Here is a 24476-nt window from a genome sequence, read left to right on the forward strand (position 1 = left end):
CTTTTATGGTGGAGGGATTGAGGTAGGGAGTTTGTGTGTGAGTGAGTGAGGGAGTGATGGAGGGAGTGAGGGAAGGAGGGAATGAGGGATGGATGGAGTGAGTGAATTATCGTGTTCGTGAGTGTGCGAGTGACTGAATGAGTGAGAGCGAGAGGGAGGTATGGAGAGCAGGCAGGAGTGATAAAATTACAAATGAGAGACAGGCAGACAAGAGAGGAATCACTGCTGGATCTAGTAATGGGAAATGAAACGGAGGAGATCGGAGAAGTAAGTGTAGGCGAATATCGAGGCACAAGTGATAAGGTTTAAAATAATAATTGAGAAAGACGGCCACACGCCTATTGCCAGCACTCTCTGCGAGCATCCGCGGGTCAAATAGAGGCTTTCAGCATTTTCCACTTTTATTTCCTGGCGACGTCACACTTTCGACACTCACAGCTTCTTATTTCATGGCCAGGATGCAATTTACACACTTTCCCTTTCGTTAAGTCCCACTTCTGTTCCGTAACCTGTAAATGAATCTATTGACTTAACAAATATTACAGTCACTTCACACACTACCTCCTCCTGTCCGCTCGTGCCAAATGCCTGCTGGATGTTTATTTATTACATTGATTCGATATTCTGTACACTTACATATATGGCACTGAGAGCATGATTTTGTGAAACTGCACATTGAACCTGTTGTTTCTTATGTTAACTGTAACGATCTACAGACCTAGGGGCAGAGCACAGTGAGAGAGCACTTGATAGCTGCTGGAGAAACATCTGGTTGAAATTCAGGTGTCGTTTGTCTGGTGCTTCCAGTTCCACGTTCTGTGGTAAGGATGTGTTCACTGAAGTTTAGTGACAAGGCTTTCCATGTTGGCTTGTGCAACGCATCTGTACACAATGGTGTGACTCAATCCGTTCATGAATCATTTCTGATTGCTGTAATTATTTGTCTCCCAGAATAACTGATGAAGCTTCTTTTCAGATTGGTTCTTTCAACAGTGAAGACTGCCAGGTACTGAACTCTGTTGCATTCCCTTGTCTGTGGACGATGTCAGTGGGTGCATTGCTTAATTGCAGTGTTTAATTATAAATCAAGCGATCACTGGTTTATATCCCGATACTCCCTCTTCTTTCTAAATGATTTTGTGATTCGTACAGTAAGTCTGAATTCCCTGTAGCAGCAGGATTGTTGTTTACATTGAAGCTTCCGCAGAGAAACAGGTTAGCTATCTCGATTGGTCACTACCGGTATTTATGCACCACATGAGTCTCCTCCTGCCCTATTTCATCTCGTTCTATCAGCCATACATTCCTTTCTCTTTCATCTCTTCATCGAGCTTCCCCTTTAAAGCATCTATGCCATTTGCCTCAACGATTCCTTTTGGTGGCGAGTTCCACATTCTTACCGCCCTTTGGGTAAAGAAGATTCTCTTGAATTCCCTCACAAATGGAACCGTTTTTTTCTCCGTCACCCAATCGAATCCTTTCAAAATCTTAAAGACCTCTATCAGGTCACCCCTCAGTCTTCCCTTTTCTAGAAAAAAGAGCTTCAACCTGTTTAGTCCTCCTGAGAAGTATATGCTCCGAGTTCTATAATCATCCTTGTGAATCTTTTTTTCAGCTTTGCCAATTCCTCTTTATTCTTCTTATAATCTGTCGACCAGAATTGTTCATGTTACTCCAAGTGTGGTTTCCTTTTTCACTTCACCTCTGAACTTTCCATTCTCAGCCTGGTTCTGACTTGTATTATCAACCTGACATCTGCCATACGTCCACTTCCTCTGCTTCATTTTATTCTCTATCTCCTACGTCATCCAGAGAGCTCTGGCTTTCGTTGCTTCTTGTGGGAATGTACACAGACTGTACCCGAAAAACCTCCTCTTCAAAAGCCGCCCATTGCTCGATTACAGTTTTGATTCCATTTTACCAGGGCCGGATCAGTTCTCAACCCTCTGTAATTGACCCTCTTCCAATTAAGTGTTTTTACTCCCGATTACTCCTTCTCCTTTTCCATTGCTTTTCTAAACCTCATGATACTCTGTTCGCTATTCCCTAAATGCTCCCCCAAGGACACTTGCTCCTCATTAACTATCTCATTCCCTAGAACCAGATCCATCATTGCCTCCTAACTACAGTTGCTTCACACACTCGCTCCTCCTGCCACACTTGCCACATGCCTGCTGGATGCATCTTTATTATATTCTGTGCACTTACATATATGGCACTGATAGCATGATCTTGGAAAACCACGCATTGAACCTGGCACTGCATTTGTTGGCTGCAAGTATCCAAAGCGATGGGGGCAGAGCACATTGACAGAGGATTTAAAGAAGCTGAAGACCTCTGCTTGAAATTCTGATGTTGTTTGGCTGGTGCTTCGAGTTCCGCGTTCTGTGGTGAGGATGCATTCACTGAAGCCGAGAGACAAGGCGTTCCAAGTTGGGTCGTGCATCGCATCTGTACACAATAATGTGACTCACTCCATTCATGAAACATTTCTGATTGCCGTAATTATTTGTCTCCCAGAATAACTCATGAAGCTTCTTTTCATATTGGTAATATCAACATTGGTCACAGCCAGCTACTGAGATCCATTACATTGTGCGTGCAAGATTGGTTAACAGATGTGGGGGTATAGCTCAGTGGTTGAGCATTTGACTGCAGATCAAGAGGTCTCTGGTTCGAATCCAGGCGCCCCCTTGCACATTCTAAGTGCTTCTTTTGGGGACTCAGAAAATCAGCAATCTGTCGCTGTTGTTGTTTCGATTGAGTTTGCCGCACAGATCCAGGCCTTTTGACCCAACGGGTCTGTGCCAGTCTTCATGCTTCACACAAGACACCTCCCTCCCGACTTCATTTGCCCCCATCCGCACACTCTTCCATTCCTTTCGCCCCGTGTGTTTATCTCGTTTGCCATTTGATGTATCGATGTTATTTGCCTCAACTGCTCCTTAAGGTAGCGAATTCCACATTCTTGCAACTCTTTGGTGAAGAAGTTTCCCATGAATTCTCTATTGGATTTATTAGTGACTATCTTATAACCGATAGTTTTAGAGTCCCCTACGAGTGGAAACATTTTCTCTCCGTCGACCCAATCAAATCCTTTCATTATCCAAAGACCTCCATCATGTCAGCCATCAGCCTGTTAAATCTATCCTGACAGGTATTATCTTTCAGTTCTGGCATCATCATTATTTTCACCTTCGCCAATTCCTCGATATCGTTTTGATAATAGGGAGACCAGAAGTGTTCACTGTGCTCCAAGTGTGGTTTAACCAAGGATCTCGGACTACAGGTACACAAATCACTAAAAGTGGCGACGACATAAATAAAAACAAGCCAAACACTGGGGTTCATTTCCAGGGGGACAGAATTGAAAAGCGGAGAAGTTATGTTAAGCATGTATAGTCTCCCTGATAAATACTGAGGCAAAGTAACTATTCAATATTCCAGCCATTTCACTGTTATTACCTCTGAGCATATATTGTGTATCGCTTGTTGGCCCTTTCCCTATCCTGATGTTATTGACGTTGCAGTGGAATAATTGACTATTTCTTGATAATTTAATCTTGTATTTCCTTTCTGCTTTCCTGATTGCTTTTTGACAACCTTCCTAACATCTTCATTTCCCCTTTATCATCCTTTCCTTTATTGTCCATGTGATTCGAAGATGCCTTTGTTTAATTTCAATTTTACCCTTATCTCTTTATTCATCCACAATGTTTCATTATTGACTATTTGTTGTTTTCTTTAGAGGAATATAGTTCTCTTCAACTCTATTGATCACCGTTTCAAATATTTCACAAAACCTGTTCAACATCTGTGTCAAGATTTTTTCCAAGTTCACCTTCCGTGGTTCCAATCTCACCCCATCAAAAATAATTTGTTTCCAATCTATTAATTTGGTCTTTGTCTTACTTATGTCTGTCTCAATCTTTTACGGTGGAGGGATTGAGGTAGGGAGTTAGTTTGTGAGTGAGTGAGGGAGTGATGGAGGGAGTGAGGGAAGGATGGAATGAGGGATGGATAGAGTGAGTGAATTAGCGTGTTCGTGATTGTGCGAGTGACTGAATGAGTGAGAGCGAGAGGGAGGTATGGAGAGCAGACAGGAGTGATAAAATTACAAAACAGAGACAGGCAGACAAGAGAGGAATCACTGCTGGATCTAGTAATGGGAAATGAAACGGAGGAGATAGAAGTAAGTGTAGGCGAATATCGAGGCACTAGTGATAAGGTTTAAAATAATAATTGAGAAAGACGGCCACACGCCTATTGCCAGCACTCTCTGCGAGCATCCGCGGGCCAAATAGAAGCTTTCAGCATTTTCCACTTTTATTTCCTGGCGACGTCACACTTTCGACACTCACAGCTTCTTATTTCATGGCCAGGATGCAATTTACACACTTTCCCTTTCGTTGAGTCCCACTTCTGTTCCGTAACCTGTAAATGAATCTATTGACTTAACAAATATTACAGTCACTTCACACACTATCTCCTCCTGTCCGCTCTTGCAAATGCCTGCTGGATGTTTATTTATTACATTGATTCGATATTCTGTACACTTGAATATATGGCACTGATAGCATGATCTTGTGAAACTGCACATTGAACCTGGTGTTTCTTGTGTTGACTGTAACGATGTAAAGAGCGGGGTCAGAGCAGAGTGAGAGAGCATTTGACTGCAGCTGGCGAAAAGTCTGGTTGAAGTTCAGGTGTCGTTTGTCTGGTGCTTCCAGTTGCACGTTCTGTGGTCAGGATGTGTTCACTGAAGCTTAGTGACAATGCTTTCCATATTGGGTTGTGCATCGCATCTGTACACAATAGTGTCACTCACTCTATTCATGAAACATTACTGATTGCCCGAGTGATTTGTCTCCCTGAATAACTGATAAAGCTTCTTTTCATGTTGGTTTTTCAACATTGATCACTGCCAAGTACTGAGCTCCGTTACCTTGTGTGTGTAAGAAGCGGGGCTGGTTGTGGGGGTGTAGTTCAGTGGCAGACCATTTGACTTCAGATTATGAGGTATTTGGTTCAAATCCAGGTCCCCCTTTGCATTGTAATTGCTTATCGTGTGATGCGTAGGGTAAGTGTACCCTCCCTGCAGAAGCTGGATTTTTGCTTATGTTCTGTTACGTTATGCCGACAGCAGTTGAGAAGTCCACTCATCTCGATTGTTCCATCCTGATGTTTCCGCTCCACATGAGCCTCCTCCCTCCCTACTTCATCTCACCCGATCACCCTGCCCTTTACTTCATCTGCTTATCTTGCTTCCCCTTTAAAGCATCTATGCCATTCGCCTGAACTATTCCTTTTGTTGGGAGTTTCACATTCTTACCAAACTTTCAGTAAAGATGTTTCTCTTCAATTCCGATTGGATTTATTCGTGACTAGCTCATATTTATGACCTCTCGTTTTGGTCTCCCTCACAAATGGAAACTTTCTGACGACGTCTACCCTACCAAACCCTTTAATTATCTTAAAGATCTCTATCAGGTCATCCCCCAGTCTTCTCTTTTCGAGAGAAAAGAGCTCCAACCTGTTGAGCCTTTCCTGACAAGTGTTTCCTGATAAGTCCGAGTTCTATTATCATCCTTGTGAATCTTTTTTGCTGCTTTGCCAATTCCTCTCTAATATTCTTATAATCTGGAGACCAGAACTTTTCACATTACTTCAAGTGTGGTCCAACCACGGTTCTATTCCTGCTTATCATCTGGTTTTCAATTGTAGCCCTTAGTGGTCTCAGCCCGGATCCCTGTGGAATACCACTTCTCATCTATTGTCAGTCTGAATAACGACCCTTACCCTTACTCGCTGTTTTCTGTTTTGTATCCAGCTTGCTATCCATTCTGATACTTGTCCACTGACTCCACATCCTCAGACCTTAGATATGAGTTGAAAATGCTGAACCTTATCGAAGGCTTTTTGAAAATCCAAATTTATTACGACTGCTACATCAGCCATGTCTATTCTTTCTGTTACTTCTTCAAAGAATTCAATAAGATTGCTCAAGCATGACCTTCCTTTCTGAAATCCGTGCTGTCTATTATTTATTATAATTTAGTTTTCTAGATATTTTTTCTGTTGCATCATAGAGTAATCATTCCATTATCTACACTAACACCGATTATAAACTCACTGTTTTGTTGCTCCCTGGGCTTGTTCTATCTCCCTTGTTTTATTTTAGGAATAGGATTGCTGTCCATCAGACCTATAACAATATTCCCTTTTCTCATGAATGTTTACACATATGAAAGAATATCTCTGCTATCTCTTCCCTAATGTCTATTAACATGCGCGGCTGCAATCGATCCTGACTGGGGGTCCTTTCCTCTCTAAGTTTGATTAGTTTATCAATTATCTTTTATGTTTTGTAGTGAAATTGCAGTTAAGGAGGAGGAGTGTGAAACATTGGATGGAATAAACATGTTGAGAGAAGAAGTATTAAGGAGATTAGCATCTTTGAATGTAGATAAATCCCCAGGGCCGGATGAAATGTATCCCAGGCTGTTAAAAGAAGCAAGGGAGGAAATAACGGAGACTCTGAACATCATCTTCCAATCTTCCCTGGATAAGGCGTGGTGCTGGAGAATTGGAGGACTGCTAGTGTCTTACCGTTATTTAAAAAGGGAGATAAGGATAGACCGAGTTATTATCGGCCAATCAGTTTTACCTCGGTGGTGGGCAAATTTTTGGAATCAATTCTGAGTGACACGTTAAACCATCACGTAGAAAGGAACGGGTTAATGAAGGACAGTCAAGATGGATTTATAAGGGAAGGTCGTGACTGACTGACTTGATTGAATTTTTTGAGGAGGTAACAAGGATTGTCAATGACGGCAGTGCATTTGATGTCGTCCACAAGGATTCTCGCAATGGTCGACGGGAGTTTTTATGACTGGAAGGCTATTTGCAGTCAGGTTCCGCATGGCTCACCATTAGGTCCCTTGCTTTTCCTGGTATATATTAATGATTTTAACTTAAATGTACGGGCATGATAAAGAAGTTTGCTGAGGATACAAAAATTGACGGTAAACTTTTGTATTCTCTGCAAACTTCTTTATCATGCCCCCTAAATTTAAGTTAAAATCATGAATATATAGTGAGGAGGAAACCTGTAGACTGCAGGAAGATATCAACGGACTGATCAGGTGGGCAGAAAATTGACAAATTGAATTCAATCCGGACAGGTGTGAGGTGATGCATTTGGGGAGGGCAAACAAGGCAATGGAATACAAAATAAATGGAATGATACTGAGAGGTAGAGGACGTGAGGGACCTTGGAGTGCATTTGCTTTCTTCGCCGAGGCATAGAATATAAGAGCAGGGACGTTATCCTCGAACGGTATAAAACACTGGTTATATCACAGCTTAAGTAATGCATACAGTTCTGATCACCATATTACAGGAAACAATCTAATTGTACCGGAGAAGATACAAAGGAGAGTGGACGAATGAGTGAATGAGTGATTGAGTGAGTGAGTGAGTGATTGAGTGAGTGAGCGAATGAGTGCGTGAGTAAGTGAGTGAGTGAGTGAATGAGTGAGTGAGTGATTGAGTGAGTGAGCGAATGAGTGCGTGAGTAAGTGAGTGAGTGAGTGATTGAGTGAGTGAATGGGTGAGTGAGTGAGTGAATAAGTGAGTGAGTGGATGAATGAGTGATTGCGAGAGGGAAGCAGGGAGAGAAGACAGGAGCGATGAAATGACAAAAGGGAGACAGGCAGACAAGAGAGGAATTACTGCTGGATCTCGTAATGGGAAGTGAAATGGAACAGATAAGAGAAGTAAACGTTGGGGAACATCTAGGCACGAGCGATCACAACATAATAAGGTTTATAAATATCATTGCGAAAGACGGTCACAGTTCTGTCGCCTGCACTTTCTGACTGCATTTGACGGCCAAAAGTAGTTTATGGAGAATTTTCCACTTTTGTTTCCCGGAAATTACACACTTTGGGCACTCACAGCCTCTTATTTCATGGCTAGGATGTAAATTCTGTAATTTACAAAGTTTTCCATTCGTAAAGACCCATTTCTGTTCCGTAACCAGCAATTGGATGTATTGACTTAACATATAGAATCATAGAAAGGTTACAGCACAGAAGGAGACCATTCGGCCCATCGGGCGCGGGCCGGCTCCCTGCAAGTGCAACCCAGTGACACTCCCCCATCCTATCCCCGTAGCCCTGCAATTTTTTCCCTTCAAGTACTTATCCAGTTCCCTTTTGAAGACCATTATTGAATCTGCCTCCACGACCTCCTCGGGCAGTGCATTCCAGATTCTAACAACTCAATGCGTAAAACAGTTTCTCTCTATCTACTCTGCAAGAAACCTCATGGTTTTTAAGACCTCCATCAAATTTCGTCTCAACCTTCTCTGCTCTGAGGAGAACAACCTCAGCTTCTCCAGTCTATGCACGTAACTGAAGTCCCACATCCCTGAAATCATTCCAGTAAATATTTTCTGCACCCTCTCTAAGGCCTTCACATCCTTCCTAAAGCGTGGTGCCCAGAATTTGACACAATACTCCAGTTGAGGCCAAACCAGTGTTTTACAAAGGTGAAGCCCTGAGAGGGGGTGCAGAAAAAAATTACTAGCATAATTCCAGGAATGAGGGACTTTAGTTACATGGATCGACTGGAGAATATGGGGTTGCTCTCCTTGGAACAGAGACGGTTTTGTCGAGTTTTGATAGAGGTATTCAAATCATGAAGGATCTCGACATGGAAGAAGGAGAGAAACTGTTCACATTGGCGGAAGGGTTAAGAACCAGAGGACATAGATTTAAGGTGATTGGCAAAATAACCAAAGGTGACATGAGGAAAAACTTTTTCACGCAGTGAGAGGTTCGGATTTGGAATGCACTGCCCGAGGATGTGATGGAGGCAGATTCAATCATGGCCTTGAAAGGGGAGCTGGATAAGTACTTGAAAGGAAAAAAAATGCAGGGCTTCGGGGAAAGGCAAGGGAGTGTTTCTAGCTGGATCGCTCTTGCAGAGAGCCAGCACGGACTCGATGGGCCAAATGGCCTCTTTCCGTGCTGTAACCTTTCGATGATTCAACTTTATGTGTTGGAGGCGATTCAAAGGGAACAGAGCGTGCCGTAAATCGACACACCTCTCAGTATCCTCGCAAGCAATGTAGTTTAAGAGCAATTAATCCTGAAACGTCTTACTTGATAACTCAAGTCCTACACTCGAAACCAATTTGGTAATGGAAGACTAATATTGGGGACTGGAAATAGTTAGTGTACAACTTGATATTGCTGTACACTGGAATAGAAAACGAGATTGGATGGACAGAAGTGGTCTGAAAGGATGGCCGATCGGCTGTGGGACGCAATGAACTTTTACACTGGCTGCACAATTGAGCGAACAGCGGCTCGTTGGTCTCGGGGTATGATTCTTGCTTCGGGCGTTTCATTGAATAATATGCAAGAGGTCCCGGGTTCAAATCACAGACGAGCCCTCCTGTGTTGCTCCTTTTAGTGAAAAGTCACCAATTGGCTTCTGACATCTTTTCAGTGTTGCTGTTGGTGGAACTGAATTCTTTCCAGACCATGTTTGAGCTCCAGTGGACTGAATGCCGAAGATTCATCGGCGCAACACACAGAAAGCAAATAAAATGTCTCAAGATGATGAGGAGATTGAAACTGAATTTGCATTTTTCCCAATTCAGGCGGATATTAGATGGCGGGATAGAAAGCCACGTATCCAAGTTTGCCGATGACACCAAGATGGGCAGCATTGTAAGCAGTGCAGATGGAAGCATAAAATTACAGAGATGCATTAATACAATGAATGACTGGGTAAAATTGTGTCAAATCGATATCTGTTTAGTCAAGTATGAGGTCATCCACTTTGGACCTAGAAGGATAAATCAGAGTATTTTCGAAATGGTGAAAAGCTCGAAAAAGTGAAGGTCCAAAAAGACTTCGGGGTCCATGTACATAAATCATTAAAATGTCATGGACAGGTAAAAAAAATAATCAAAAAGGTTAATGGAATGTTGGTCTTTATATCTGGACGACTAGAATACAAGGAGATAGGCATTATGATACAGTTATACAAAGCTCTGGTTAGACCACACCTGAAGTATTGTATTCAGTTCTGGGCAACGCACCTTCGGAAGGATATATTGGCTGTGGAGTGAGTGCAGGGTCGATTTACTAGAATGTTACCTGGACACCAAGGGTTAAATTAGGCGGAAAGTTTACAGAAACTTGGGTTTACCTCGAATTTAGTCGATTAAGGGCTGATTTGATCGAACTTTTCAAAATATTAAGGGGAACTGGTGGAGTCGATAGAGAAAAACTATTTCCGCCGGTTGGGATGTCTAGGACTCGGGGACATCGCCTAAACATTAGGGTCAGGACTTTCAGGAGTGAAGTTGGGAAACACCTCTGCAAAGCAAAGGGAGGTAGAAGTTTGGAACTCTCTTCCGCAAACGGCAGTTGATGCGAGCTGAATTGTTAATTTTAAACCTGAGATTGATCGATTTTTGTTAACTGAAGTTATTGAGCGATACGGGGCTAAGGCGATTATATGGAGTTCGGTCATATATCAGCCATGATCTGTTTGAATTGCGGAACAGGCTCGAGGGGTGAAATGGCATACTTATATTCCTCAGCTCCTCATTGGTGAGAATGATTCTGTATTGGCCGGAAATCGAACCAAAGTCTCCCGCATAAGAGTTGAGAATTCGACCCCTGCACAACCAATGCGCGCGTTCTTAATAGCGGCAAGTGTCCATTTGGAATCCTATCTGAACGAACATGCCGTTTACAGCTGCGGTGGCCGAGTGTTTAAAGCGTTGGACTCAAAATTCAATTGAGGTTTTCCTGCGCAGGTTTGAATTCTGCTCGCAGAGCTTCTGTTTCAAGATCACTTCAGTGCTGAAATAGATTAACTTGGAGTTAATTGACCGCATTTATCTCTCTCCCAGAATGAGAGATTTTACAGCGTGGCCGGTGCTTTTAATTAGTGTCGGATCTTCTCTTGCAAGATTTCAAGACCCGAGAAGGAATCTCTCCCAATCTGTAACTTAAATTCTGCTAGTTTGCAAAACCTGACATTTTTACTCTTTATTTTCTTTGTCTGCATCTCTCTATCTCTCCCTGTCTCTGTCTCTTGTCTCTCTGTTTTGTCCCGATGGACTTCTCAGGCTTCCTTGAACGGCGACAGCTGATCTCACCAGCAACAATAGCAGAGAATGTGAAAGGAAAAAAAAGACTGAGACAGTAGGAAAAGGAAAGGTGCAACCCAGCTGATAAATTGGTAGCTAATGTATCCACATTCATGGATCTTCACTCTCATAGTGAATGAAAGCAGCAATTTGAGTAAAGTGTACTTATGGTGGAGTGTAAACTATGACGATGCCGAGACAGACGACAATGTCGTTTCAGAGTAATTCATTCTGTAAAGTGTTACTTGATAATACAAGTCGTACATTCAAAACAAATTTGATATTTTTGATGTGATATAATTAGTGCAGAACTTGACATTGTACAAGAAAGCGGGATTCTATCGACAGAGCCTTCTGAAAGGATGGCGGATCGGCTGCGTGGCAGCGAAATTTTACAGTGGTTGCACGGCTCTGTTGCCAGTTGGCCTTTGGGTCTGATTCTCGCTCAGGGAGTTTCATTGGTTCAAATCCAGGATAAGCCCCGTTGTGTCCCCATTTTTAGTCAAAAATCACCAATTGGCTTCTCACATCTTTTCAGCGGTGCAGAAGGCAGGTTTGACTTATCTCCAGCAGAACATGTTTGAGCACCAGAGGACAGAATGCAAAGGGTTTGTCCACGCAACACACGGAGACGAAATGAAGATAATCTTTCAAGAAGTTGGACAGATTGAAGCCGTCACATGAATTTATCCCAATTCAGGCGATCTCATGGGTGCAGAATACAAAAGGTAAAGGATGCTGCATTGTCCTGGAAACAAACTCATGGTTTACCGCCGGCAGGCAAGGGTTTCACACTGAGCCACCAATGCACACCACGGCTGCAGACTGCACGTGTAACGTTGGATACATGTCTGGAACATGCAGACTGGCAGAGTTCCGGTTTGTCCACCTCAAAAATTTCAAGAATTGCCTTCAAGCTGCACCTTAAAATCTGCTCAATCACAGAATTTGGAGATTTATACTATTTTTCTTTGCATGCATCTCGATATCTCTGTCTGCGTTTCTTCCCTCTCTGCCATTCCCCCTGATAGACTTATCCAGCTTCTTTGAACGGCCAGACGGGTTTCTGGAACGCCCAGGTTTCCAGACTGTAGAATCTTCAGTCCATTTATTGTATTTCGACAGGATGATCTTTGCTATTTTTCCGTCTCCGTTTTCAGAAAATATAAGCCCAGATGGGATTTCATCTCCTCGGGTCCCGTCACCTTCGGGTAATGGGAATGAACCCAATCTATCATTCGGTCTTAATATCTGTATTCTCATTGCTTAAGAATAAAATTACGGGGTTACAGTTATTTTGAGGACACATTTTAGAAATTAACACATAAGCGACAGGTCTGAATTTTGGATCATCCAGCAGAGACACATGAGAGAACAAAAACAGGATATAGACAAAGGTGCTGGAGGCAGAAAGAAAAAGCACGAAATAAGAGGAATGAAAAGAGAGTGACTTAGTGGAGCGCGAAGAGATACAGGAGCATAGTGGTTATGTTAAGTGGCTAATAAGCCAGAGACCTGGACTCAGAATCCGGGGTCACGAGTTCATAATCCCGCCATGACAGCTGGAGAAATTCAATTCATGAAAAATAAAAGTTGGAATTAAAATACCAGTATCAGTAATGGTGGCCATGAAACAACCGGATTGTTGTAAAAACCCATCTGGTTTACTCATGCCCTTCAGGGAAGGAAACCTGCCTTCCTTACCCAGTCTGGCCTCTATGTGACTCCAGACCCACAGCGACCAATGTGGTTCATTCCTAATTGCCCTCTAAAATGGCCTAGCAAACCACTCAGTTGTAAAATCTCGATTAACAAAAAAGTCTTAATAAAACCGGACGGGCCACCAGGCACCGCACACGACAAAGGCTCAAACCAAGCCCAGTCGAGTCTGCAAAGTCCTCCTCACGAACATCTGGGGACTTGTGCCAAAATTGGGAGAGCTGTCCCACAGACTTGTCAAGCAACAGCCTGACATAGCCATACTCACAGAATCATACCTTTCAGCCAAAATCCGCAGACTCTTCCATCACCATCTCTGGGTATGTCCTGTCCCACTGGCAGGACAGACGGACCAGACAGTGGCGGTACAGTGATATGCAGTCAGGATGGGAGTGCTCAACATTGACTGTGGACCTCATGGCATCAGGTCAAACATGGGCAAGTGAAACCACCTACTGACAAGCCCTCAGCAGCTGATATCAGTCCTCCTCCATGTTGAACACCACTTGGAGGAAGCACTGAGGGTAGCTGGAAGACTTCAATGCTCATCACCAAAGGTGGCTCGGTAGCACCACTACTCGCCGAGGCCTGAAGGGCATTGCTGCAAGATTGGGCCGACTGTAGATGGTGAATGAATCAACACGAGGGAAAAACCAACTTGACCTCGTCCTCACCAATCGACGTTTCGCAAATGCATCTGTCCATGACAGTATTGGTAGGAGTGACCACTGCACAGTCCTCGTGGAGACGAAGTCCTGTCTTCGCACTGAGGATACCATCCAACGTGTTGTGTGGCACTACCACCGTGCTAAATGGGATAGATTCAGAACAGATCCAGCAGCTCAAAACTGGGCATTCCATGAGGTGCTGTGTGGCCATCCTGCAGCAGCATAATTGTATTCCAGCACAATCTGTAACTTCTTCGCCCGGCATATTCCTCACTCTGCCAACAAGCCAGGGAATCAATCCGGGTGCAATGAGGAGTGTGGAGGAGCATGCCAGAAGCAGCACCAGGCGTACCTAAAAATGAGGTGCCAACCTGGTGAAGCTACAACTCAGGGATAAACATGCTGTAGATTAGAGCAAAGCGAATCCACAACCAACGGATCAGATCAAAGCTCTGCAGTCCTGCCACAGCCAATCGTGAATGGTGGTGGAAAATTAAACAACTAACGGGAGGAGGAGGCTCTGTGAACTCTGTAGACATCCCCATCCTTAAGTGATGGACGAGTCCAGCACGTGAGTGCAAAAGACAAGGCTGTCAGCGTTTGCAGCCAGAAGTGCCAAGTGGATGAATCCATCACGGCCTCCTCCCAATATTCATCGCAGCCAGTCATCAACCAATTCGATTCACTCCACGTGATATCAAGAAACGGCTAAATGCACTGGATACATCAAAGGCTATGGGCCCCGACAACATTCCGGCGGTAGTACTGAGGTCTTGTGCTCCAGAACTAGCTGCGCCTCTAACCAAGCTGTTTCAGTACAGCTACAACACTGGCACCTACCCGACAATGTGGAAAATTGCCCAGGTATGTCCTGTCAACAAAAAGCAGGACAAATCCAATCTGGCCAATTACTGCCCCATCAGTCTACTCTCAATCATCAGCAAAGTGATGGAAGGTGTCGTTGACAGCGCTATCAATCGGCACTTACTCACCAATAACCTGCTCACCGATGCTCAGTTTGATTCCGCCAGGACCACTCGGCCCCAGACCTCATTACAGTCTTGGTCCAAACATGGACAAAAGAGCTGAATTCCAGAGGTGAGGTGAGAGTGACTGCCCTTGACATCAAGGCAGCATTTGACCGAGTGTGACACGAAGAAGCCCTAGTAAAATTGAAGTCAATGGGAATCAGGGGAAAACTCTCCAGTGGCTAACACAAAGGAAGATGGTTATGGTTGTTGGAGGCCAATCATCTCAGCCCCAGGTCATTGATGCAGGAGTTCCTCATGGCAGTGTCCTCGGCCCAACCATCTTCAGCTGCTTCATCAATGACCTTCCCGCCATCATAAGGTCAGAAATGGGGATGTTCGCTGATGATTGCACAGTGTTCAGTTCCATTCGCAACCCCTCAAATAACGAAGCAGTCCGAGCCCGCATGCAGCAAGACCTGGACAACATCCAGGCTTGGGATGATAAGTGGCAAGTAACATTCGCGCCAGACAAGTGCCTGGCAATGACCATCTCCAACAAGAGAGAGTCCAGCCACCTCCCCTTGACGTTCAACGGCATTACCATCGCCGAATCCCCCACCATGAACATCCTGGCGGTCACTATTGACCAGAAAATTTACTGGACCAGCCATGTAAATGCTGTGGCGACGAGATGCTGGGTATTCTGCGGAGAGTGACTCACCTCCTGACTCCCCAAAGCCTTTCCGCCGTCTACAAGGCTAAGGTCTGGAGTATAATGGAATACTCTCCCCTTGCCTGGATGAGTGCAGCTCCAACAACACTCAAGAAGCTCGACACCATCCAGGACAAAGCAGCCCCCTTGAATGGCACCCTAGCCACCACCCTAAACATTCACTCCCTTCACCACCTGCGCACAGTGGCTGCAGTGTGTACCATCCACGGGATATAGTGCAGCAACTCGCCAAGGCTTCTTCGACAGCACCTCCTAAACCGACGACCTCTACCACCTAGAAGGACAAGAGCAGCAGGCACATGGGAACAAAACCACCTGCACGTTCCCCTCCAAGTCACACACCATCCCGACTTGGAAATATATCGCCGTTCCTTTATCGTCGCTTGGTCAAAATCCTGGAATTCCATTCCTAACAGCACTTTGGGAGAACCTTCACCACACGGACTGCAGCGGTTCAAGAAGTCGGCTCACCACCACATTCTCAAGGGGCAATTAGGGATGGGCAATAAATGCCGGCCTCGCCAGCGACGCCCACATCCAGTGAACGAAGAAAACATTAATGTGAAGACATTGGCTGCAGCAGCGGGGTTGCACATTTTATTTTCCGACTGTCTCAATCTTTCTTTATTAACTGGACAAATCAAATTGGGCAGGGCAACCTTGAGGAAGAGTTTATTTAGTGTATTCGGGATGGATTTCTTGAGCAGTATGTAACTGATCCAACAAGGGGCCAAGCAACCTTGGACCTGGTCCTGTGTAATGAGCCAGGATTAATTATTAATGTCCTAGTTAAGGATCGCCTTGGAATGAGTGACCATAACATGGTGACATTCCATATCGAATTAGAGGATGAGAAGATTGGTTCTCAAACAAGCGTACTGAGCTTGAATAAAGGAGACTATGATGGTATGAGAGCGGAACTGACTAAAGTGGACTGGGAAAATAGATTAAAGGGTAAGACGGTACATGAGCAGTGGTGTTCATTCTAGGAGTTATTTTACAACTTTCAAAAAAAAAATATTCCACTGAGGATAAAAGGGTGTAAAAGAAATGACAGCCATCCGTGGCTAAGTAAAGAAATTAAGGACAGTATCCGACTAAAAACAAGGACATATAAGGTAGCCAAACTTAGTGGGAGGATAGAAGATTGGGAAGTCTTCAAAAGACAGCAAAAAGTAACTAAAGGATTGATTATGAAAGGGAAGATAGATTATGAAAATAAATTAGCAAAAAATATAAAAGCAGATAGCAAGAGTTTCTATAGTTATATAAAAAGAAAAAAGGGTGGCAAAGGTAAACGTCGGTCCCTTTCGAGGATGAGAACGGGAAATTAATGGTGGGAAACATGGAAACGGCAAAAATGCTGAACAAATATTTTGTTTCAATCTTTACGGTAGAGGACACTAATAATATCCCAACACTGGACAAACAGGGGGCTCGAGGGGGGGAGGAGCTAAATACGATTAAAATCACTAAGGAATTGGTACTCAGTAAAATAATGGGACTGAAGGCGGATAAATCCCCTGGACTTGATGGCTGACATCCGAGGGTCTTGAGGGAAGTGGCAGTTGGGATTGTGGATGCTTTGGTAATAATTTTCCAAAATTCTCTGGACTCGGCAAAGGTCCCGGCAGATTGGAAAACTGCAAATGCAACACTCTTATTTAAAAAGGGTAGTCGGCAGAAGGCTGGAAATTATAGACCAGTTAGCCTAACATCTGTGGTGGGTAAAATTTTGGAATCTATTATTAAGGAGACAGTAGCGGAACATTTGGATCAACATAATTTAATAGGACAAAGTCAGCATGGCTTTACGACGGGGAAGTCATGTCTGACAAATTTGCTTGAGTTCTTTGCGGACATAACGTGCAGGGTGGATAAAGGGGAACCAGTGGACGTAGTGTATTTAGACTTCCAGAATGCATTCGACAAGGTGCCACATAAAAGATTATTGCTTAAGATAAAGAATCACTGGATTGGGGGTAATATTCTGGCATGGGTGGAGGATTGGTTATCCAAAAGGAAGCAGAGAGTTGGGATAAACAGTTCATTCTCGGACTGGCAACCTGTAGCCAGTAGTGTTCCGCAGGGGTCGGTGCTGGGTCCCCAACTCTTTACAATCTATATTAACGATTTGGAGGAGGGGACCAAGTGTAACATATCAAAGTTTGCAGATGATACAAAGATGGGAGGGAAAGTGGAGAGTGAGGAGGACATAAAAAACCGACAGGGGGATATAGACAGGCTGGGTGAGCGGGCGGAGATTTGGCAGATGCAATACAATATTGGAAAATGTGAGGTTATGCACTTTGGCAGGAAAAATCAGAGAGCAAGTTATTATCTTAAAGGCGAGAAACTGGAAAGTACTGCAGTACAAAGGGATCTGGGGGTCCTCGTGCAAGAAAATCAAAAAGTTGGTATGCAGGTGCAGCAGGTGATCAAGAAGGCCAACGGAATGTTGGCTTTTATTGCTCTGGGGATAGAATATAAAAACAGGGAGGTATTGCTGCAGTTATATAAGGTCTTGATGAGACCGCACCTGGAATACTGCATACCGTTTTGGTCTCCATACTTAAGAAAATACATACTTGCTCTCGAGGCGGTACAACGAAGGTTCACTCGGTTAATCCCGGGGATGAGGGGGTGGACATATGAGGAGAGGTTGAGTAGATTGGGACTCTACTCATTGGAGTTCAGAAGAATGAGAGGCGATCTTATTGAAACATATAAGATTGTGAAGGGGCTTGATCGGGTGGATGCGGTAAGGATGTTCCCAAGGATCGGTGAAACTAGAACTAGGGGGCATAATCTTTGAATAAGGGGCTGCTTTTTCAAAACTGATATGAGGAGAAACTTCTTCACTCAGAGGGTAGTAGGTCTGGAATTTGCTGCCCCAGGAAGCTGTGGAAGCTACATCATTAAATAAATTTAAAACGGAAATCGACAGTTTCCTGGAAGAAAAGGGAATTAGGGGTTACGGGGAGCGGGCAGGAAATTGGACATGAATTTAGATTTGAGGTTAGGATCAGATCAGCCATGATCTTATTGAATGGCGGAGCAGGCTCGAGGGGCCGATTGGCCGACTCCTGCTCCTATTTCTTATTGACCTTCTCTGCTGGTGTTGCAGATTCGATCAGGCATCGCCGTTTCAGGAAGCCTGAGAAGTCCATCAGGGGACAATACAAGAGACAGAGACAGGGAGAGATAAAGAAATGCATGCAAAGAAAATAAAGAGAATACATAGAATCATACAGTCATAAAATGGTAACAACACAGAAGGAGGCTATTCGGTCCATTGAGCCCGTGCCGGCTCATTGTAAGAGCGATCCAGTTCGTCCCACTCACCCGCTCCTTCACGTGTGTTGCGCCTTGGAAACTTCCACACCCTGTCCTCTGGAGCTCAAATATTCTCTGGAAAAAAATCAATTCTCCCAACAGCAACACCGAAATGATGTCGGAAGCTAATTGCTGACTTTTCACGAAAAGCACTGAGATAGGAAAGATCGTGCGGAATTTGAAACTGAGATCTCACGTATATCATTTAACGCAAAAGCTCCAAGCGAGAATCATACCCCGAGACCCACGAACCGCTGACATTGAAATCGTACACCAGTTAAAATTTGCGCTGCCTCCCACTGCCGATCGGCCATCCTTTCAGACCTCTTCTGTCCATCCAATCTCGTTTTCTATTCTGGTGCACAGCAATATCAAGTTGTACATTAACGACTTCCAGTGACCAATATTAGTCTCCCTTTACCAAATTGCTTTCGACTGTACGATTAGAATTATGAAGTAAGACGTTTCAGAATTAGTTGCTCTGAAACTACATTGCTTGGGAGGAGACTGAGAGATCCAGATGAACGGCGGAACCTTGCAGTCCATGTCCACAGATCCCAGAAGGTAGTAGAACAGGTAGATAAGGTGGTTGTGAAGTCACAAAGGATACTCTCCTTTATTTGCGAGGCATAGAATAAAAGAGCAGGGAGGTTATGGAAGAAATGTATGAAACAATAGTTAGGCCACAGCCAGAATACTGCGTACAGTTGTGGTCACACATTACAGGATAGGTGTGATTGCACAAGAGAGGGCACAGAGGACATTTACGACAACGTTGCCAGAACTGGAGAATTTTAACGATGAGGATAGATTGGATAGGCTGGGGTTGTTTGCTTTGGAACTGATGAGGCTTTTGGGAGATTTAATTAAGGTGTATAAAATTATGACGGGCCTAGATAGAGTGGATAGCAAGAACCTATTTCCCTTTGCAGGGAGGTCAATAATCAGGGTACATAGATATAAGATAATTGGTCGAAGGATTAGAGGGGAGCGGAAGATTTAATTCCCAGCCAGTGAGCGGTGGGTGTCGGGAATTCACTGCCTGAATGGGTGGGAGAGGAGGAAACCCTCATCGCATTGAAAAATAAAAACTTCAACATGCACGTGAAGATCCGTAACCTACAAGATTAGTGACCAAACGCTGGAAAGTGAGATGAGGCTCGGTACCGATTTTTCGGTAAGCACAGGCAAGATGTGCAGAATGGCTTCCTTCAGTGGCCTAACTTTCCATGATTCGATGATATGATTGCCGTCTGTCTCGGCATCGCGATAATATGCACTCTACCATAAGTATACTTCAATCAAATTGGTGCTTTGTTTCACTGTGAGAGCGAAGAGACATAAGTGTGTAGACATTGGCTGCTGCAACTCGGTTGCACCTTTACTTTTCCTACCGTCTCAGTCCTCTTCTCCAGCCTTCTCTGCTGGTGTTGCAGGTGAGATCAGCCTTCGCCGTTCAAGGAAGCCTGAGAAGTCCATCAAGGGACACACAGAGAGACATGAGACAGAGACAGGGAAAGATAGAGATATGCATGCAAATCAAATAAAGAGTATAAATGTCAGGTTTTGCAAACTAGAAGAATTTAAGTTACAAAATTGGGAGAGATTCCTTCTCGGGTCTTGAAATCTTAGAAGAGAAGATTGGACGCCCGATTAAAAGCACCGGCCACGTTGAAGCATCTGGGAGAGAGGTAAATGTGGTCAATTAATTCCATTTAATGTATTTGAGCATTGAAGAGATCTTTGAAGAGGAGCGCTTCAAGCAGAATTCAAACCGAGGCAGGAAAACCACATTGGAGTTTTGAGACCACCGCTTCAACCTCTCGGCCATCCCAGCTGCAAACGGCATGTTCGTTCAAACAGGATTCCATTCAGAAACATGCAATTTCTGTATAAGTTAGCATTGGTGGTTCAGGGGTAGAATTCTCGCCTGCCACGCAGGAGACCCGGGTTCGATTCCCGGCCAATGCACGATTATTTTGCATTCTGCACCAAGGAGGAACTTCGGAACAGGAGTGTGGTATTTGGTCCTTCCAGCCTGTTCCGCAACTCAATGAGATCATGGCTGAGTTGTGACCGAAGTCCCTGGACCCGCCTTCGTCCCATGGTTCTCAATACGTTTGGTTCACAAAAATCTATAAATCACGGGTTTGAAATTAACAATTGAGCTTACATCAACTGCCGTTTGTGGAAGAGACTTCCACACTTCTACCTCCCTTTGCTTGTGGAAGTGTGTCCTAACTTCACTCCCGAAAGTCCTGACTCTAATGTTTAGGCTATGCCCCCAAGTCCAAGATACCATAACGAGCGGAAATAGTTTCTTTGTAACTACCCCATCAGTTCCTCTTAATATCTTGATAATTTCGATCATATCAGCCTTTAATCCACTAAATTGCAAGGAATACAACCATAGTTTGTGTAATCTCTCCTCGTAATTTAACGCTTAGAGTCCAGGTATCATTCTAGTAAATCTACACTGCACTCCCTCCAAGGACGGTATATCCTTCCTAAGGTGCGGTGCCCAGAACTGAACACAGCACTCCAGGTGTGGTCCAACCAGAGCTTTGTGTCGATGTAGCATAATGTCTATTCCCTTGTATTCTCATCCTCGAAATATACAGGCCACCATTCCATTAGCCTTTTTGATTATTTCCTGTACCTGCCCATGAAATGTTATTGATCTATGTACATGGACACCTACGTTCCTGTGGAACTTCACAGTTTCGAATTATTCACCTTTTGTAAAGAATTCTGATCTATCATTGTGAAGTCCAAAGTGGATGACCTCACACTTGCCAAAATTGAAATCCATTTGCCACGGTTTTGGCCATTCATTTATTATATTAATGTCTCTCTGGAATGTTATGCTTTCATCTGCACTGCTCACAACGCTGCTCATTTTGGAGCCATCCACAAACTTCGATATGTCGTTCTCGAACCCGTCATCTAATATTAATGAGAATGCCTGAACTGGGGGAATTCACATTCAGCATCAATCTCTTCATCATCCAGAGACATTTTATTTACTTTACACGAGTTGCGCCTTGGGAAACTCAGCACTCTGTCTTCTGGAGCTCAAACATGCTCTGCATGTAATTCAATCCTACCAACAGCAATACTGAGAAGATGTCAGAAGCCAATTGGTGTCTTTTCACTCAAAGTTGTGGAATAGCAAGGCTCATCGGGGATTTGAACGCAGAACTTTTCGGATTTTAATTAACTGAAGCCCCAAAGCGAGAATCATGCATTTGGATCAACCAGGCGCTGTTCCTTGCTTTGTGCAGCCAGTGACAAGTTTCGTTGTCTTCCAAAGCCGATCGGCCATCCTTTCAGACCTCTTCTGTCCATCCAATCTCGTTTTCCATTCCGGTGTGCACTAATATCAAGCTGTACACTAACTATTTCCTGTCGCCAATATTAGTTTCCCTTTACTAAATTGGTTTCGTCTGTGCGACTTTTATTATCAAGCAAGACGTTTCAGAATTAGTTGCTCTGAAACTACATTGCTTTGGAGGACACTGAGAGGTGTCGATGAAAAGAGGGACCTTGGAGTGCATGTCCACAGATTCCTGAAGGTAAGAGGACACGTAGTTAAGGTGGTTAAAAAGGCATACAGGATACTCTCCTTTATTAGCTGACGCATAGAATATAAGAGCATGGAGGTTATGGTAGAAATTTATAAAACAATGGTTCAGCCTCAGCAAGAAAGCAACATATAGTTGTGGTCACCACATTACAGGAAAGATGTGATTGCACTAAAGATGGTGCAGAGGAGATTTACGACACTGTTGCCAGAACATGATAATTTTAGCTATGAGATTAGATTGGATAGGATGAGGTTGTTTGCTTTGGAGATGAGGAGGCTGTTGGCAGATTTTATTGAGGTGTATAAAATTATGACGGGCCGAGATTGAGTGGATAGCAAGGACCTATTTCCCTTAGCAGGGAGGTCAATAATCAGGGTACATCGATCTAAGGTAATTGGTAGAAGGATTAGAGGGGAGAGGAAGATTTTTTTCCCACCCAGTGGACGGTGGGGGTCGGGAAATTACTGCCCGAAAGGGTGGGAGATGCAGAAACCTTCATCGCATTGAAAAAATAAAAACTTCAATCTGCATGTTAAGATCCGTTACTAAAAGTATTAGCTATCAAACGCTGGATAGTGAGATAAGGCTAGGTATCGATTTTTTCGGCCGTCACAAGCACGATGTGCAGAATGGTTTCCTTCTGTGGCCTAACTTTCTAGGATTCGATGATATGATTGCCGTCTGTCTCGGCATCGTGATAACATACACTCTCCCATGAGTATACTTTAATCAAGTTGGTGCTTTGTTTCACTGTGAGAGCAGAGACATAAGTGTGTAATCATTTGTTACAGCAGCTGGGTTGCACCTTTATTTTCCTACCGTCTCAGTCCATTGTTTTACCCTCCTCTGCTGGTGTTGCAGATTCGGTCAGCCTTTGCCGTTCAAGGAAGCCTGAGAAGTCCATCAGGGGTCACACAGAGAGACAAGAGACAGAGACAGGGAAAGATAGAGAGATGCATGCAAAGAAAATAAAGAGTATAAATGTCAGGTTTTGAAAACTAGCGGAATGTAAGTTACAGATTGGGAAATATTGCTTCTCGGTCTTGAAATCTTGGAAGAGAAGATTGGACGCCCAATTAAAAGTACCGGCCACGTTGAAGTATCTCTCATGCTGGGACAGAGGTAAATGCGGTTAATTAATTCCAATTTATGTATTTGAGCATTGAAGAGATCTTTAAACCGGAGCACTGCGAGCCGAATTCAAACCAAGGCAGGAAAACTCCATTGGGGTTTTGAGACAACAGCTTTAACCACTCGTCCATCGCAGCTGGAAACGGCATGTTAGTTCAGACAGGATTCCATTTAGAAACATGCAAATTCTACACAAGCCAGCATTGGTGGTTCAGGGGTAGAATTCTCGCCTGCCACGCGGGAGACCCGGGTTCGATTCCCGGCCAATGCATGATCGTTTTGCATTCTGCACCAAGGAGGAACTTCGGAACAGGAGTTTGGTATTTGATCCTTCCAGCCTGTTCCGTTGCTCAATGAGTTGTAACCGAACTCCCTGTCCCCGCTTTCCTCCCATATCTCGAAATACCTTTGGTTAACAAAAATCTATAAATCCGGGTTTGAAATTAACAATTGAGCTGGCATCAACTGCCGTTTGTGGAAGAGATTTCCACACTTCCACCTCCCTTTGCTTGTAGAAGTGTGTCCTAACTTCACTCCTGAAAGTCGTGACTCTGATGTTTCGGCGATGCCCCCAAGTCCTCGACACCCCAACGAGCGGAAATAGTTTCTTTCTAACTACCCCATCAGTTCCTAATAATATCTTGATAATTTCGATCACATCAGCCTTTAATCTACTAAATTGCAGGGAATACAACCATAGTTTGTGTAATCTCTCCTCGTAATTTAACGCATCGGGCCCAGGCATCATTCTAGTAAATCTACACTGCACTCCCTCCAAGGACAGAATATCCTTCCTCAGGTGCGGTGCCCAGAACTGAACACAGTACTCCAGGTGTGGTCCAACCAGAGCTTTTTGTAGCTGTAGCATAATGTCTATTCCCTTGTATTCTCGTCCTCTAAATATATAGGCCACCATTCCATTATCCTTTTTGATTATTTCCTGTACCTGTCCATGACATGTTATTGATCTATGTACAGGGAAAACCTAAGTTCCTTTGGAACTCCACAGTTTCGAATTTTTCACCTTTTGTAAAGTATTCTGATCTATCTTTGTGAAGTCCAAAGTGGATGACCTCACACTTGCCAAAATTGAAATCCATTTGCCACGGTTTTGTCCATTCATTTATTATATTAATGTCTCTCTGGAATGTT

General features: G+C 43.9%; 3 non-coding genes across 3 annotated transcripts; all 3 read left to right on the forward strand.

Annotated features, from left to right (window-relative positions):
* Positions 1 to 2622: 2622 nt before the first annotated feature.
* On the forward strand, positions 2623 to 2694 carry trnac-gca (transfer RNA cysteine (anticodon GCA)). Its single transcript has one exon. It is a non-coding gene; the product is annotated as a tRNA-Cys (tRNA).
* Positions 2695 to 20506: 17812 nt separating this feature from the next.
* trnag-gcc (transfer RNA glycine (anticodon GCC)) lies at positions 20507 to 20577 on the forward strand. The gene has a single exon. It is a non-coding gene; the product is annotated as a tRNA-Gly (tRNA).
* Positions 20578 to 23524: 2947 nt separating this feature from the next.
* Positions 23525 to 23595, forward strand: trnag-gcc (transfer RNA glycine (anticodon GCC)). The gene has a single exon. It is a non-coding gene; the product is annotated as a tRNA-Gly (tRNA).
* The last annotated feature ends 881 nt before the right edge of the window (positions 23596 to 24476 follow it).

This window comes from Heptranchias perlo, chromosome 20, assembly GCF_035084215.1.
Source record: "Heptranchias perlo isolate sHepPer1 chromosome 20, sHepPer1.hap1, whole genome shotgun sequence".
In the NCBI taxonomy this organism is placed as follows: Eukaryota; Metazoa; Chordata; class Chondrichthyes; order Hexanchiformes; family Hexanchidae; genus Heptranchias; species Heptranchias perlo.